The sequence below is a fragment of the Camellia sinensis genome, chromosome 15, assembly GCF_055761805.1.
Source record: "Camellia sinensis isolate YWXY chromosome 15, ASM5576180v1, whole genome shotgun sequence".
In the NCBI taxonomy this organism is placed as follows: Eukaryota; Viridiplantae; Streptophyta; class Magnoliopsida; order Ericales; family Theaceae; genus Camellia; species Camellia sinensis.
In genome coordinates this window covers 79,352,746-79,368,555 of record NC_138975.1, presented here as the reverse complement: position 1 = coordinate 79,368,555, position 15,810 = coordinate 79,352,746, and positions in this window count along the sequence as shown.

Genomic DNA, 15,810 nt, shown 5'->3' with positions numbered 1-15,810 from the left:
AAAACCTAAATGAGGGGCGTGAGTTAAACTAACACCGTAAAGCTACAATTACTCAGTAAATTTTATTTCTTTGAGGCTAAACGAGATTAATTTGAGTTAAACGTGGCCGCTTAAGCTAATGAGACAATTAGTTGCCTGATCTCATTAGTTCATAGAGCAAAAGAGAGAATGACAGAGAAGGACGGAGACAGTTAGAGAGAAAGTTTCTTCTTGGGAGCTAGAAAAGAAAGCTAGAGAAAAGAAAGAGAAATAAGAACAAAATGAAGGGGAATCGAAATTCGTTCTTTTAGACTTGAGAATTGAACTCTTAGGTGATTTAGAAATCCATACACGAGGTTCTTAAGTTAAACTAAGATCATCAAGCTACGATTACTCAGTAAATACGCCTTCTTACAGGCTAAGTTAGATTGACTTAAACTTGGCCACATTTGCAAATGAAACAATTAGTTTCCTAAACTAATTAGCTCCCAGAACAAAAGGGAGAAAGGATGGAGAAGGACCGAGAGAGAATGAGAAATACTTTCTTCTAGAGAGCAAGAAGAGAAAGTTAGAGAACAGTAGGAACAAAATTAGGGGGAGTTTAAATTCATCCCTTTCGACTTGAGGCTTGAACACTTAGGTGATTAAGAACTCCTTAAATAAGGTTCTTAAGAAGTTCAACTGTTGTCGTTAAGCCAAAATTACTCAGTAAATTCTTGTTCTTAGACGCTAAGCAAGAACAGTTCGACTTAACCATAGCCACTCAACATAACGAAGCAATGAGTTTCCTTAGCTAATTAGTTTCTAGAACAAATGAGAGAAGGACGGAGAGCGTTTGGGAGAAACATTCTTCTTGACAGGTACAGGAGAAAGTTAGTGAAAAGAAAGAGAAATAGGAACAAAATCAAAGGGAATTCAAATTCATCTTTTTTCGACTTGAGAACTGAACACTTAGGTGATTCAGAAAACCTTAAACGAGGTTCTTAAGTTAAATTAAAATCGATAAGCTACAAGCGCACTCTCTTTCTTAGATGCTAAGTAAGATTAGTTTGAGCTAAACTAGGCCACTTAAGCTAAAGAAACGATTAGTTTCCCGTGCTAATTAGTTCCTAGAACAAAACAAGGAAGGATGGGGAATGACAGAGTGAGTTAGAGACGTACTTTGTTCCTAAGAGCCAGAAGAAAAGTTAGAGAAAAGAAAGGGAAATAGGAATGAAATCAAAGTGAATTCAAATTCCACATTTTGGACTTGAGAATCGAGCACTTAGGTGGTTTAGAAAAACTTAAATGAGGTGCTTAAGTTAAACCAATATCATCAAGTTACAAATTACTCAGTAAATTCTCTTTCTTAGAGGCTAAGCGAGATTGGTTTGAGGTAAACTCGGCCACTTAAGCAAATGAAACAATTAGTTGCCAAAGCTAATTAGTTCCTAGGACAAAAGAGAGAAGGACGGAGAGAGTTAGACAGAAACTTTCGTCTTGAGAGCTAGAAGAGAGAAAGATAGAGAAATGGGAACAAAATCGGGGTGAATCCAAATTCATCGTTTTGGACGTGAGAATTGAACACTTGGGTGATTTGGAAAAATCTAAATGAGGGGCGTGAGTTAAACTAACACCGTAAAGCTACAATTACTCAGTAAATTTTATTTCTTTGAGGCTAAACGAGATTAATTTGAGTTAAACGTGGCCGCTTAAGCTAATGAGACAATTAGTTGCCTGATCTCATTAGTTCATAGAGCAAAAGAGAGAATGACAGAGAAGGACGGAGACAGTTAGAGAGAAAGTTTCTTCTTGGGAGCTAGAAAAGAAAGCTAGAGAAAAGAAAGAGAAATAAGAACAAAATGAAGGGGAATCGAAATTCGTTCTTTTAGACTTGAGAATTGAACTCTTAGGTGATTTAGAAATCCATACACGAGGTTCTTAAGTTAAACTAAGATCATCAAGCTACGATTACTCAGTAAATACGCCTTCTTACAGGCTAAGTTAGATTGACTTAAACTTGGCCACATTTGCAAATGAAACAATTAGTTTCCTAAACTAATTAGCTCCCAGAACAAAAGGGAGAAAGGATGGAGAAGGACCGAGAGAGAATGAGAAATACTTTCTTCTAGAGAGCAAGAAGAGAAAGTTAGAGAACAGTAGGAACAAAATTAGGGGGAGTTTAAATTCATCCCTTTCGACTTGAGGCTTGAACACTTAGGTGATTAAGAACTCCTTAAATAAGGTTCTTAAGAAGTTCAACTGTTGTCGTTAAGCCAAAATTACTCAGTAAATTCTTGTTCTTAGACGCTAAGCAAGAACAGTTCGACTTAACCATAGCCACTCAACATAACGAAGCAATGAGTTTCCTTAGCTAATTAGTTTCTAGAACAAATGAGAGAAGGACGGAGAGCGTTTGGGAGAAACATTCTTCTTGACAGGTACAGGAGAAAGTTAGGGAAAAGAAAGAGAAATAGGAACAAAATCAAAGGGAATTGAAATTCATCTTTTTTCGACTTGAGAACTGAACACTTAGGTGATTCAGAAAACCTTAAACGAGGTTCTTAAGTTAAATTAAAATCGATAAGCTACAAGCACACTCTCTTTCTTAGATGCTAAGTAAGATTAGTTTGAGCTAAACTAGGCCACTTAAGCTAAAGAAACGATTAGTTTCCCGTGCTAATTAGTTCCTAGAACAAAACAAGGAAGGATGGAGAATGACAGAGTGAGTTAGAGACGTACTTTGTTCCTAAGAGCCAGAAGAAAAGTTAGAGAAAAGAAAGGGAAACAGGAATGAAATCAAAGTGAATTCAAATTCCATATTTTGGACTTGAGAATCGAGCACTTAGGTGGTTTAGAAAAACTTAAATGAGGTGCTTAAGTTAAACCAATATCGTCAAGTTACAAATTACTCAGTAAATTCTCTTTCTTAGAGGCTAAGCGAGATTGGTTTGAGGTAAACTCGGCCACTTAAGCAAATGAAACAATTAGTTGCCAAAGCTAATTAGTTCCTAGGACAAAAGAGAGAAGGACGGAGAGAGTTAGACAGAAACTTTCGTCTTGAGAGCTAGAAGAGAGAAAGATAGAGAAATGGGAACAAAATCGGGGTGAATCCAAATTCATCGTTTTGGACGTGAGAATTGAACACTTGGGTGATTTGGAAAAACCTAAATGAGGGGCGTGAGTTAAACTAACACCGTAAAGCTACAATTACTCAGTAAATTTTATTTCTTTGAGGCTAAACGAGATTAATTTGAGTTAAACGTGGCCGCTTAAGCTAATGAGACAATTAGTTGCCTGATCTCATTAGTTCATAGAGCAAAAGAGAGAATGACAGAGAAGGACGGAGACAGTTAGAGAGAAAGTTTCTTCTTGGGAGCTAGAAAAGAAAGCTAGAGAAAAGAAAGAGAAATAAGAACAAAATGAAGGGGAATCGAAATTCGTTCTTTTAGACTTGAGAATTGAACTCTTAGGTGATTTAGAAATCCATACACGAGGTTCTTAAGTTAAACTAAGATCATCAAGCTACGATTACTCAGTAAATACGCCTTCTTACAGGCTAAGTTAGATTGACTTAAACTTGGCCACATTTGCAAATGAAACAATTAGTTTCCTAAACTAATTAGCTCCCAGAACAAAAGGGAGAAAGGATGGAGAAGGACCGAGAGAGAATGAGAAATACTTTCTTCTAGAGAGCAAGAAGAGAAAGTTAGAGAACAGTAGGAACAAAATTAGGGGGAGTTTAAATTCATCCCTTTCGACTTGAGGCTTGAACACTTAGGTGATTAAGAACTCCTTAAATAAGGTTCTTAAGAAGTTCAACTGTTGTCGTTAAGCCAAAATTACTCAGTAAATTCTTGTTCTTAGACGCTAAGCAAGAACAGTTCGACTTAACCATAGCCACTCAACATAACGAAGCAATGAGTTTCCTTAGCTAATTAGTTTCTAGAACAAATGAGAGAAGGACGGAGAGCGTTTGGGAGAAACATTCTTCTTGACAGGTACAGGAGAAAGTTAGGGAAAAGAAAGAGAAATAGGAACAAAATCAAAGGGAATTCAAATTCATCTTTTTTCGACTTGAGAACTGAACACTTAGGTGATTCAGAAAACCTTAAACGAGGTTCTTAAGTTAAATTAAAATCGATAAGCTACAAGCACATTATCTTTCTTAGATGCTAAGTAAGATTAGTTTGAGCTAAACTAGGCCACTTAAGCTAAAGAAACGATTAGTTTCCCGTGCTAATTAGTTCCTAGAACAAAACAAGGAAGGATGGAGAATGACAGAGTGAGTTAGAGACGTACTTTTTTCCTAAGAGCCAGAAGAAAAATTAGAGAAAAGAAAGGGAAATAGGAATGAAATCAAAGTGAATTCAAATTCCACATTTTGGACTTGAGAATCGAGCACTTAGGTGGTTTAGAAAAACTTAAATGAGGTGCTTAAGTTAAACCAATATCGTCAAGTTACAAATAAATTACTCAGTAAATTCTCTTTCTTAGAGGCTAAGCGAGATTGGTTTGAGGTAAACTCGGCCACTTAAGCAAATGAAACAATTAGTTGCCAAAGCTAATTAGTTCCTAGGACAAAAGATAGAAGGACGGAGAGAGTTAGACAGAAACTTTCGTCTTGAGAGCTAGAAGAGAGAAAGATAGAGAAATGGGAACAAAATCGGGGTGAATCCAAATTCATCGTTTTGGACGTGAGAATTGAACACTTGGGTGATTTGGAAAAACCTAAATGAGGGGCGTGAGTTAAACTAACACCGTAAAGCTACAATTACTCAGTAAATTTTATTTCTTTGAGGCTAAACGAGATTAATTTGAGTTAAACGTGGCCGCTTAAGCTAATGAGACAATTAGTTGCCTGATCTCATTAGTTCATAGAGCAAAAGAGAGAATGATAGAGAAGGACGGAGACAGTTAGAGAGAAAGTTTCTTCTTGGGAGCTAGAAAAGAAACCTAGAGAAAAGAAAGAGAAATAAGAACAAAATGAAGGGGAATCGAAATTCGTTCTTTTAGACTTGAGAATTGAACTCTTAGGTGATTTAGAAATCCATACACGAGGTTCTTAAGTTAAACTAAGATCATCAAGCTACGATTACTCAGTAAATACGCCTTCTTACAGGCTAAGTTAGATTGACTTAAACTTGGCCACATTTGCAAATGAAACAATTAGTTTCCTAAACTAATTAGTTCCCAGAACAAAAGGGAGAAAGGATGGAGAAGGACCGATAGAGAATGAGAAATACTTTCTTCTAGAGAGCAAGAAGAGAAAGTTAGAGAACAGTAGGAACAAAATTAGGGGAAGTTTAAATTCATCCCTTTCGACTTGAGGCTTGAACACTTAGGTGATTAAGAACTCCTTAAATAAGGTTCTTAAGAAGTTCAACTGTTGTCGTTAAGCCAAAATTACTCAGTAAATTCTTGTTCTTAGACGCTAAGCAAGAACAGTTCGACTTAACCATAGCCACTCAACATAACGAAGCAATGAGTTTCCTTAGCTAATTAGTTTCTAGAACAAATGAGAGAAGGACGGAGAGCGTTTGGGAGAAACATTCTTCTTGACAGGTACAGGAGAAAGTTAGGGAAAAGAAAGAGAAATAGGAACAAAATCAAAGGGAATTCAAATTCATCTTTTTTCGACTTGAGAACTGAACACTTAGGTGATTCAGAAAACCTTAAACGAGGTTCTTAAGTTAAATTAAAATCGATAAGCTACAAGCACACTCTCTTTCTTAGATGCTAAGTAAGATTAGTTTGAGCTAAACTAGGCCACTTAAGCTAAAGAAACGATTAGTTTCCCGTGCTAATTAGTTCCTAGAACAAAACAAGGAAGGATGGAGAATGACAGAGTGAGTTAGAGACGTACTTTGTTCCTAAGAGCCAGAAGAAAAGTTAGAGAAAAGAAAGGGAAACAGGAATGAAATCAAAGTGAATTCAAATTCCACATTTTGGAACTTTCTTCTAGAGAACAAGAAGAGAAAGTTAGAGAACAGTAGGAACAAAATTAGGGGGAGTTTAAATTCATCCCTTTCGACTTGAGGCTTGAACACTTAGGTGATTAAGAACTCCTTAAATAAGGTTCTTAAGTTCAACTGTTGTCGTTAAGCCAAAATTACTCAGTAAATTCTTGTTCTTAGACGCTAAGCAAGAACAGTTCGACTTAACCATAGCCACTCAACATAACGAAGCAGTGAGTTTCCTTAGCTAATTAGTTTCTAGAACAAATGAGAGAAGGACGAAGAGCGTTTGGGAGAAACATTCTTCTTGACAGGTACAGGAGAAAGTTAGGGAAAAGAAAGAGAAATAGGAACAAAATCAAAGGGAATTCAAATTCATCTTTTTTCGACTTGAGAACTGAACACTTAGGTGATTCAGAAAACCTTAAACGAGGTTCTTAAGTTAAATTAAAATCGATAAGCTACAAGCACACTCTCTTTCTTAGATGCTAAGTAAGATTAGTTTGAGCTAAACTAGGCCACTTAAGCTAAAGAAACGATTAGTTTCCCGTGCTAATTAGTTCGTAGAACAAAACAAGGAAGGATGGAGAATGACAGAGTGAGTTAGAGACGTACTTTGTTCCTAAGAGCCAGAAGAAAAGTTAGAGAAAAGAAAGGGAAATAGGAATGAAATCAAAGTGAATTCAAATTCCACATTTTGGACTTGAGAATCGAGCACTTAGGTGGTTTAGAAAAACTTAAATGAGGTGCTTAAGTTAAACCAATATCGTCAAGTTACAAATTACTCAGTAAATTCTCTTTCTTAGAGGCTAAGCGAGATTGGTTTGAGGTAAACTCGGCCACTTAAGCAAATGAAACAATTAGTTGCCAAAGCTAATTAGTTCCTAGAACAAAAGAGAGAAGGACGGAGAGAGTTAGACAAAAACTTTCTTCTTGAGAGCTAGAAGAGAGAAAGATAGAGAAATGGGAACAAAATCGGGGTGAATCCAAATTCATCGTTTTGGACGTGAGAATTGAACACTTGGGTGATTTGGAAAAACCTAAATGAGGGGCGTGAGTTAAACTAACATCATAAAGCTACAATTACTCAGTAAATTTTATTTCTTTGAGGCTAAACGAGATTAATTTGAGTTAAACGTGGCCGCTTAAGCTAATGAGACAATTAGTTGCCTGATCTCATTAGTTCATAGAGCAAAAGAGAGAATGATAGAGAAGGACGGAGACAGTTAGAAAGAAAGTTTCTTCTTGGGAGCTAGAAAAGAAAGCTAGAGAAAAGAAAGAGAAATAAGAACAAAATCAAGGGGAATCGAAATTCGTTCTTTTAGACTTGAGAATTGAACTCTTAGGTGATTTAGAAATCCATACACGAGGTTCTTAAGTTAAACTAAGATCATCAAGCTACGATTACTCCGTAAATACGCCTTCTTACAGGCTAAGTTAGATTGACTTAAACTTGGCCACATTTGCAAATGAAACAATTAGTTTCCTAAACTAATTAGTTCCCAGAACAAAAGGGAGAAAGGATGGAGAAGGACCGAGAGAGAATGAGAAATACTTTCTTCTAGAGAACAAGAAGAGAAAGTTAGAGAACAGTAGGAACAAAATTAGGGGGAGTTTAAATTCATCCCTTTCGACTTGAGGCTTGAACACTTAGGTGATTAAGAACTCCTTAAATAAGGTTCTTAAGTTCAACTGTTGTCGTTAAGCCAAAATTACTCAGTAAATTCTTGTTCTTAGACGCTAAGCAAGAACTGTTTGACTTAACCATAGCCACTCAACATAATGAAGCAATGAGTTTCCTTAGCTAATTAGTTTCTAGAACAAATGAGAGAAGGACGGAGAGCGTTTGGGAGGAACATTCTTCTTGACAGGTACAGGAGAAAGTTAGGGAAAAGAAAGAGAAATAGGAACAAAATCAAAGGGAATTCAAATTCATCTTTTTTCGACTTGAGAACTGAACACTTAGGTGATTCAGAAAACCTTAAACGAGGTTCTTAAGTTAAATTAAAATCGATAAGCTACAATTACTCAGCACACTCTCTTTCTTAGATGCTAAGTAAGACTAGTTTGAGCTAAACTAGGCCACCTTAAGCTAAAGAAACGATTAGTTTCCCGTGCTAATTAGTTCCTAGAACAAAACAAGGAAGGATGGAGAATGACAGAGTGAGTTAGAGACGTACTTTGTTCCTAAGAGCCAGAAGAAAAGTTAGAGAAAAGAAAGGGAAATAGGAATGAAATCAAAGTGAATTCAAATTCCACATTTTGGACTTGAGAATCGAGCACTTAGGTGGTTTAGAAAAACTTAAATGAGGTGCTTAAGTTAAACCAATATCGTCAAGTTACAAATTACTCAGTAAATTCTCTTTCTTAGAGGTTAAGCGAGATTGGTTTGAGGTAAACTCGACCACTTAAGCAAATGAAACAATTAGTTGCCAAAGCTAATTAGTTCCTAGAACAAAAGAGAGAAGGACGGAGAGAGTTAGACAGAAACTTTCTTCTTGAGAGCTGGAAGAGAGAAAGATAGAGAAATGGGAACAAAATCGGGGTGAATCCAAATTCATCGTTTTGGACGTGAGAATTGAACACTTGGGTGATTTGGAAAAACCTAAATGAGGGGCGTGAGTTAAACTAACATCGTAAAGCTACAATTACTCAGTAAATTTTATTTCTTTGAGGCTAAACGAGATTAATTTGAGTTAAACGTGGCCACTTAAGCTAATGAGACAATTAGTTGCCTGATCTCATTAGTTCATAGAGCAAAAGAGAGAATGATAGAGAAGGACGGAGACAGTTAGAGAGAAAGTTTCTTCTTGGGAGCTAGAAAAGAAAGCTAGAGAAAAGAAAGAGAAATAAGAACAAAATGAAGGGGAATCGAAATTCGTTCTTTTAGACTTGAGAATTGAACTCTTAGGTGATTTAGAAATCCATACACGAGGTTCTTAAGTTAAACTAAGATCATCAAGCTACGATTACTCAGTAAATACGCCTTCTTACAGGCTAAGTTAGATTGACTTAAACTTGGCCACATTTGCAAATGAAACAATTAGTTTCCTAAACTAATTAGTTCCCAGAACAAAAGGGAGAAAGGATGGAGAAGGACCGAGAGAGAATGAGAAATACTTTCTTCTAGAGAGCAAGAAGAGAAAGTTAGAGAACAGTAGGAACAAAATTAGGGGGAGTTTAAATTCATCCCTTTCGACTTGAGGCTTGAACACTTAGGTGATTAAGAACTCCTTAAATAAGGTTCTTAAGTTCAACTGTTGTCGTTAAGCCAAAATTACTCAGAAAATTCTTGTTCTTAGACGCTAAGCAAGAACAGTTCGACTTAACCATAGCCACTCAACATAACGAAGCAATGAGTTTCCTTAGCTAATTAGTTTCTAGAACAAATGAGAGAAGGACGGAGAGCGTTTGGGAGAAACATTCTTCTTGACAGGTACAGGAGAAAGTTAGGGAAAAGAAAGAGAAATAGGAACAAAATCAAAGGGAATTCAAATTCATCTTTTTTCGACTTGAGAACTGAACACTTAGGTGATTCAGAAAACCTTAAACGAGGTTCTTAAGTTAAATTAAAATCGATAAGCTACAAGCACACTCTCTTTCTTAGATGCTAAGTAAGATTAGTTTGAGCTAAACTAGGCCACTTAAGCTAAAGAAACGATTAGTTTCCCGTGCTAATTAGTTCGTAGAACAAAACAAGGAATGATGGAGAATGACAGAGTGAGTTAGAGACGTACTTTGTTCCTAAGAGCCAGAAGAAAAGTTAGAGAAAAGAAAGGGAAATAGGAATGAAATCAAAGTGAATTCAAATTCCACATTTTGGACTTGAGAATCGAGCACTTAGGTGGTTTAGAAAAACTTAAATGAGGTGCTTAAGTTAAACCAATATCGTCATCACGGAAAACCTCAAGATTGGAGCTCAACTTCCCATAATCAACCTCAAGATAAACAAATAAAGAATTTAACTCTTCACTCAAGCAACTCTTAGGAAATCAAGGTTCAATTAAATACATAGATAGAACCCTAACTCAAATGGGTTCAAATCTTCCCTTATTATCAAGATTTCATGATATTGATGCTTTAAACATAAGGATTCAAGATAAATTATCATACCTTAGGGGAAGAAAGCAGAGCTTCTCTCTCTAGATTCTAGAGAGAGAAAGCTCCCCCCGGTGGTGTATCATGGTGGTGAAGGACTGGTGCTGTTCTGGCCAGCTTGTTTAGCTCCTCTACCCAGATTCTGCGGGTGAGTGAGTGTTGTTTCAGATCTATTAAGCCCTGGTTTGGGTGTTTGATGATCTATGTTCTTGTTTGTTAATTTTGTTTGGAGTTCTTCGGTTATTTCTAGAGGTATTCTTGTCCCAGCTTACTTCGGCCTCCATGGTTTATATTAAGTTGCGGTTGGCCTCATCTGTCAGTTGTGATGGTGGCTTTCTGTTCTTGTGTAAGCTGGTTGCTGTAAGGTAGGGCCTTGTAATGCCAACGGACTGCTGAACGCCTCTCTGTGGGTTTGGTGTGTTTGTAAGTGTGTGCCTTAGTTGCAGAGGTTTGGTTATGAGCATTGGTCTGGGTTTTGATCTAGATTAACGTGCAAACCAAGCTTTGTTTCAGATGGTGCTGTGTCCACTAGCGTTGGGTTGATGTCCAACATCGTCGTCATGATGGGTTTGTTGGGTTGATGTCCAACGTTTTTCCGTGTTTCGAAGATGGCTTCTACCATGGCAAGCTTGCTGCCGGTGGGGTCATGGTCTCTGGGTTTTACTCTGATTATCATGGTGTGGGTATTTTTAGGTACTACGTGCCGGTGTCGTTGTTGCTGTAGGGTGGTGTTGCTGACGGATGGTTCTTTGTCCGTTGCTATAATATGAGCTTCTCTACGGGCTGGGTTTTGCTCCGGTGCCGTTAGCTCTGTAAATTGAATTTTGGAGGAGATGAGTGGGGTCCACGCGCAGCATTGAAGTGTCGTGAATTGAGTTGTATCTGATTATTTGTTGATTTCAACTTTCCCGCCAATGTATGACAGGAAGGTAGTAATCTGAGTTGATTGGATGGCATCACATGGGAGAGAGGATAGCCCACGGTTTTGTTACAATCAGCACATGGTTTTGCTGCTGGTTTTGACTCAAGGTGGGGCCAGCCATTTGATAGGTGATCATGCTTTTTATTTTGGTTATAATATATGTAGTTTAGTGGCTGGCTTTGGGGCCCACTTGTTTTGCTTTTGCTGAAGTAGTTTCTATTATATTGGTGATATTGTGAAGAGTGGAAGGTGGGTCCCATTTGTTTGCTTTTGAGGGAATCACGTGGGTGCCCATGGGTTTTTGTATAGGCCATGGGTTTTTTGCTATTTGGCCGTGGGTTTCTTTTGCCCACGTTAGACTTTTGAATCTTCGGTTATTTTTTTAGTGACCCAGTTTATTATTCTCAGCAGTTTGAGCTATGCTATATTGGGTTTGTCTAAGTGGGTTTGGTGTGCTCATTTATTTCTGTTTAGCCACATTACAGCGGACTATTCATAGTTGATTTTTTCATTTTGATTGATCGTGTGATCCTCATGTGACTCGATACAAGGTGAGTTTTGAGCCATCTCCGCCAAGAGTGATTGAGGGGTCACTGCTTTGGGGAATAGTGGTTTGATGACTTGCTGAGTTAGAGAGTGGGAGATGAGCGGGAGGATAGCTACCGGTTTATGGTAGCTTCTTGTCTTCATGTGACCCATTCTAATTGATTGTATTGCCACGCCTGACATGGAGTGAAGGGCACACTGCCGTGGGGTTTGAGGCTTGCGATCTACCAAGGAAGGGACTGGGGGATGTGATGTTTGATCTTATGTGATTTTTGACTATGTATTGGGCTGTTGCTCCACGGCTATTGTTTTTGCGCTACAACTCCTAAGACCGTTGATTATGGCTACTACTCGTGCTAGCTTCATGTGACTTTGTCGGGATGTGTTTTTCCTCTGTCATGGCTTTGGTTAAGTGGCTAGGATGTCACGGCTGTGAAGAGTGGAAGGCTTACTGGACTCCATGTGCTCATCTTCGGTAGAGACTGGCGGCTTGTGGGGGTGACTAACCGTTTGGACCGGGCTTTTGGGTTGCAGCCTTGTGTGTTTGTTTTGTTAAATAGCTTTGTGGTGTTGTTTGTACCTTTGCCCATATATCCACCCCTAGTTTCCATCTATTATCTTTGATGGTAGGGGTTACTGGGGGACAAAAAGATATATGGACAAAGTTGGGGTTTGTTTTAGTTTTCTGTTGTTCTTGTGCTCTCCCCCCATCTTTATGGGGGTACTTTAGTAGTTTATGTTGGTTATGTAATTTTTATTTATTTGTTGTTGGGTGTACCTGGGGTATGCCCCTTGTAAACTTGTATATTTCATTGTCTTTATTTTATGACTTACTTACCCAAAAAAAAAGATATTTTATTCTGACTTCAAAAACATAGCGATCCCGGATTTACCCTTGTTGTACAGTGATCCGGACATATGTCCTTGGATGTTAGTAGTTGATTATTATCTTGTTTACATCCTTCCCTACTTCGTTTTTGAGTTATAGGATGTGTTGGGCGGATTTGTTTCAGGTTGGTTGAGTTTAGAAACCAAAACTAGTTGCTCAGATTTTTGGCCTGTCCGCTCGAGCGGGGGTGTTGGCGCTCGAGCGGGGAATACACCCATCCAGTATTTCTTGTGCAGAGTTGTACGCTCGAGCGTGGGTTTGGCCGCTCGAGCGGGGTTGTGTGAGTTACGCTCGAGCGTAGAGTTGGGAGCTCGAGCGGAGGCCTGGTCCTGCGAAAATGCTGGGAGAGTGCATTCTGCGCTCGAGCGGGAGTTTGTGCGCTCGAGCGGAAGTCTGTGTGTTACGCTCGAGCGGAGAACTGGGTTAAAGCTCCGTGTTTTGACTTTTCAAATCACTTTTTCACCTTCTCTTCTCTCTCCTACTTTTCCAAAAAACACCATTGTTGAGCCTCTCACTCTAGACACTATCTTCCCTCTAGGTTTTGATCTAGTAGGAGCAATTTGCTCACCTTTGGCCTTTACAAAAAAGTTGTTGATCGTTGAGGGCTACATTTTAATCTGAAAATTTCGAGTTTTGGAGCACGTTGGGTTTTGTCATCTTCTCCTTTGGGGCTCCGAATTTGAGGTAGGGATATCCTACTCCTCTCTATGGATTTTGTCTTTAAATTTTGGTATTTTGAGATGTTGGGGTTGGTTTGGTAATTTTGTGAAAGTTCGGGGCTTTTGTGTAATTTTACAAAAGTTGGGGTTTTATTCATAATAAACCTAGATGCATGTTTGGCATAGAGAAATGGAATAAATATTGAATCATTGATGAAAATGGAACCTTAGAGTTGTTTTGTTAATTAAGGTAATTCGCCCTAATTGTTTCAATTAATTAATGCATATAATTAATTAAAGGAAATGAGGAATTGAAGTGGAAATGTGGAAATTGGGGATGTTTGAGATTAAAGGGTGTAGCTAGATCATTCATTGCTCACCTAATTGAAATGTTGATATGTTATCCGCTTGTGCATTATTTCCTGCTTAGAAATAATTGCTTTGGGCTACCGGTGGAGGGTAGTGTTGATTGTTGTAGACAATGCATGATGATTAAGCAAACTAAAACTAATCAATCGGGTGTGTCATAAAGTATGACGGATGATAGAATACATTAACTTTATGTATTGATCGATTGTGTGTATGACCAATGTGATTAAATGCACTATGTGTAGACAGTTGATAGAATACATTAACTCTATGTATTGGTTGATTGCGTATGTGATTCTGTGTTTATATGCATTACTTGTGTATGGGAGGAGATGGGGGATGTACTCCACGGTTTAGAGGAAGATGGGGGATGTACCTCTAAGCTGGTTAATGGTTTAGGGGAAGATGGGGGATGTACCTCTAAACTGGCTAATGGTTCTGGGATGCAGCTCATATGCTCACCCGTTGAAGTATAGATATAGCTCATATGCTTGTCTAGTGAAGTATTGATATAGCTCATATGCTTATCTGTTGTAGTATTGATATAGCTCATATGCTTGTCTAGTGAAGTGTAGATATAGCTCATATGCTTGTCTAGTGAAGTAGAGATATAGCTCATATGCATATCTGTTGTGAATGTGGGTACAGCTTATATGCTTATCTGTGAATGTGGGATATAGTTTTTATACATATCTGTTGAGATAATGATAGAGCTAACATGCTTATCTGTTGAAAAAGGGAAAATGATAGGTAACTTGGACTCATAAGTAGTATGACATAAATATGTGATTTATGTGAAAGTATCAGTGTTGGCCATCTATCAATTGCTAATCTTTTAGTCATTGTTCATGGTTGGTTTAGTGTATTTCTACTGGGCTGTGGCTCACCCTATATGGGAATATCATTTTCAGGTACAGGTAGCATGCCACCTCCAAGGACATAGCTTGAGAGGCTAGAGGCGGACATACTTTTGTCGTTTCATATTTGATGTATTATATGTAAATTCAAGCCAAGGGCTTAATGTGTAAACGAGTTAGTACTCTTTTGTTGTAACCAAGTGTTCACTTGGAAAGCTGTAAGCCTGTAGGGCATTTTGCTTTTGTTGTTAGCATGTAATACTTCTGTAATAAAACTCTGATGAATAGAAGAATGCGGTTATTTCATATGTTAATGAATGTCTTATTTGATGGGTTTAATGCCGTTATTTCGAGGGCGTTACAAAAAAGATGAGTTCCACTCATATGGCATGTCTCTACAAATATATGTACACACATAAACTTAACACAATGTGGAGAGCCAAACACGGCCTTACGAATTGCACAAAATCAAATTTCAATTAAACTTTTCAGATGACTCTAAAAATTCTGTTGATCATAAATATGTCCTCTATTTTGGTTTCTGAAGCCTCTATGGTCTTCAATTTGCAGTACAAAGTTAATCACCCAAACGTGCATTAACGAATCAGACGAAATAGATTTCCAATTAATTTTCCCAATTAGTTCTAAAAATTCCCATTAACGTTACCAAACACTCAATTTTGGTTTCTGAACCCATAAAGGTCGGCAATTTAAATTTTAAAGCCGTGACTCAATAGATAATTCCTCAATTCGAACAGATATCACTAAATTAAAATGCATTAACCCACAAGGACATAAAAGTAATTTCGAATACGGATTTTAGGGTCGTTACATTCTCTCCGCCTTAAGAAGTTTGGTCCTCCAAACTTGATTCACCCTGCCACAAGTCAAGTTTTGTCTTTGATATACAACCTTTCTCAATTATTTAGCCATTCACAATCCTATACAGTCAATTTCAATGGAGTTTCCTCCCAGAATCACAAGTAATTCATCTTTACTGGCTAATTGGTAACCCAATTGATAATAACTTAAGGGTGTTCAGAAATAAATTTACTTCAAGTATTCGATTGCATGCGACTCATAAGCTATCAAACATAATTCAAACTCTTTAGGTTCACAAACAACCCCAATTATCACAATTCCTCAAAGGTTAAGGAAACATTGACTACTCGATCGGATTTCAAATGGCACAAACATACTACAACAATTAAACCCAGAATAAACAACTAAGTTCTAAATCAACGACCTTATGGCTCTTGCTCACTAATAAGTTAAATATTCAAAACAATGGTTTGGTAATTTGAAGTATCTCCACGCGATTTACTTTCATAGCAGATGGGATAAATGAGGTCTAAGTTTTCAAATAACCCAATGCAGATTCAAATCCTCAGCTTCAATGAAAGCTCAAGTAATCAGAATTAAACTTATCAATTCGAATCAGATTTCTAGCAGACTTCAAATAGTAACTCAAATTCCAAAATAAATTGTTAGCAAAATCAAATACGGATCAAACCTTAATTGTCACAATTCCCAAACTACAGTAAGGTAATAATCA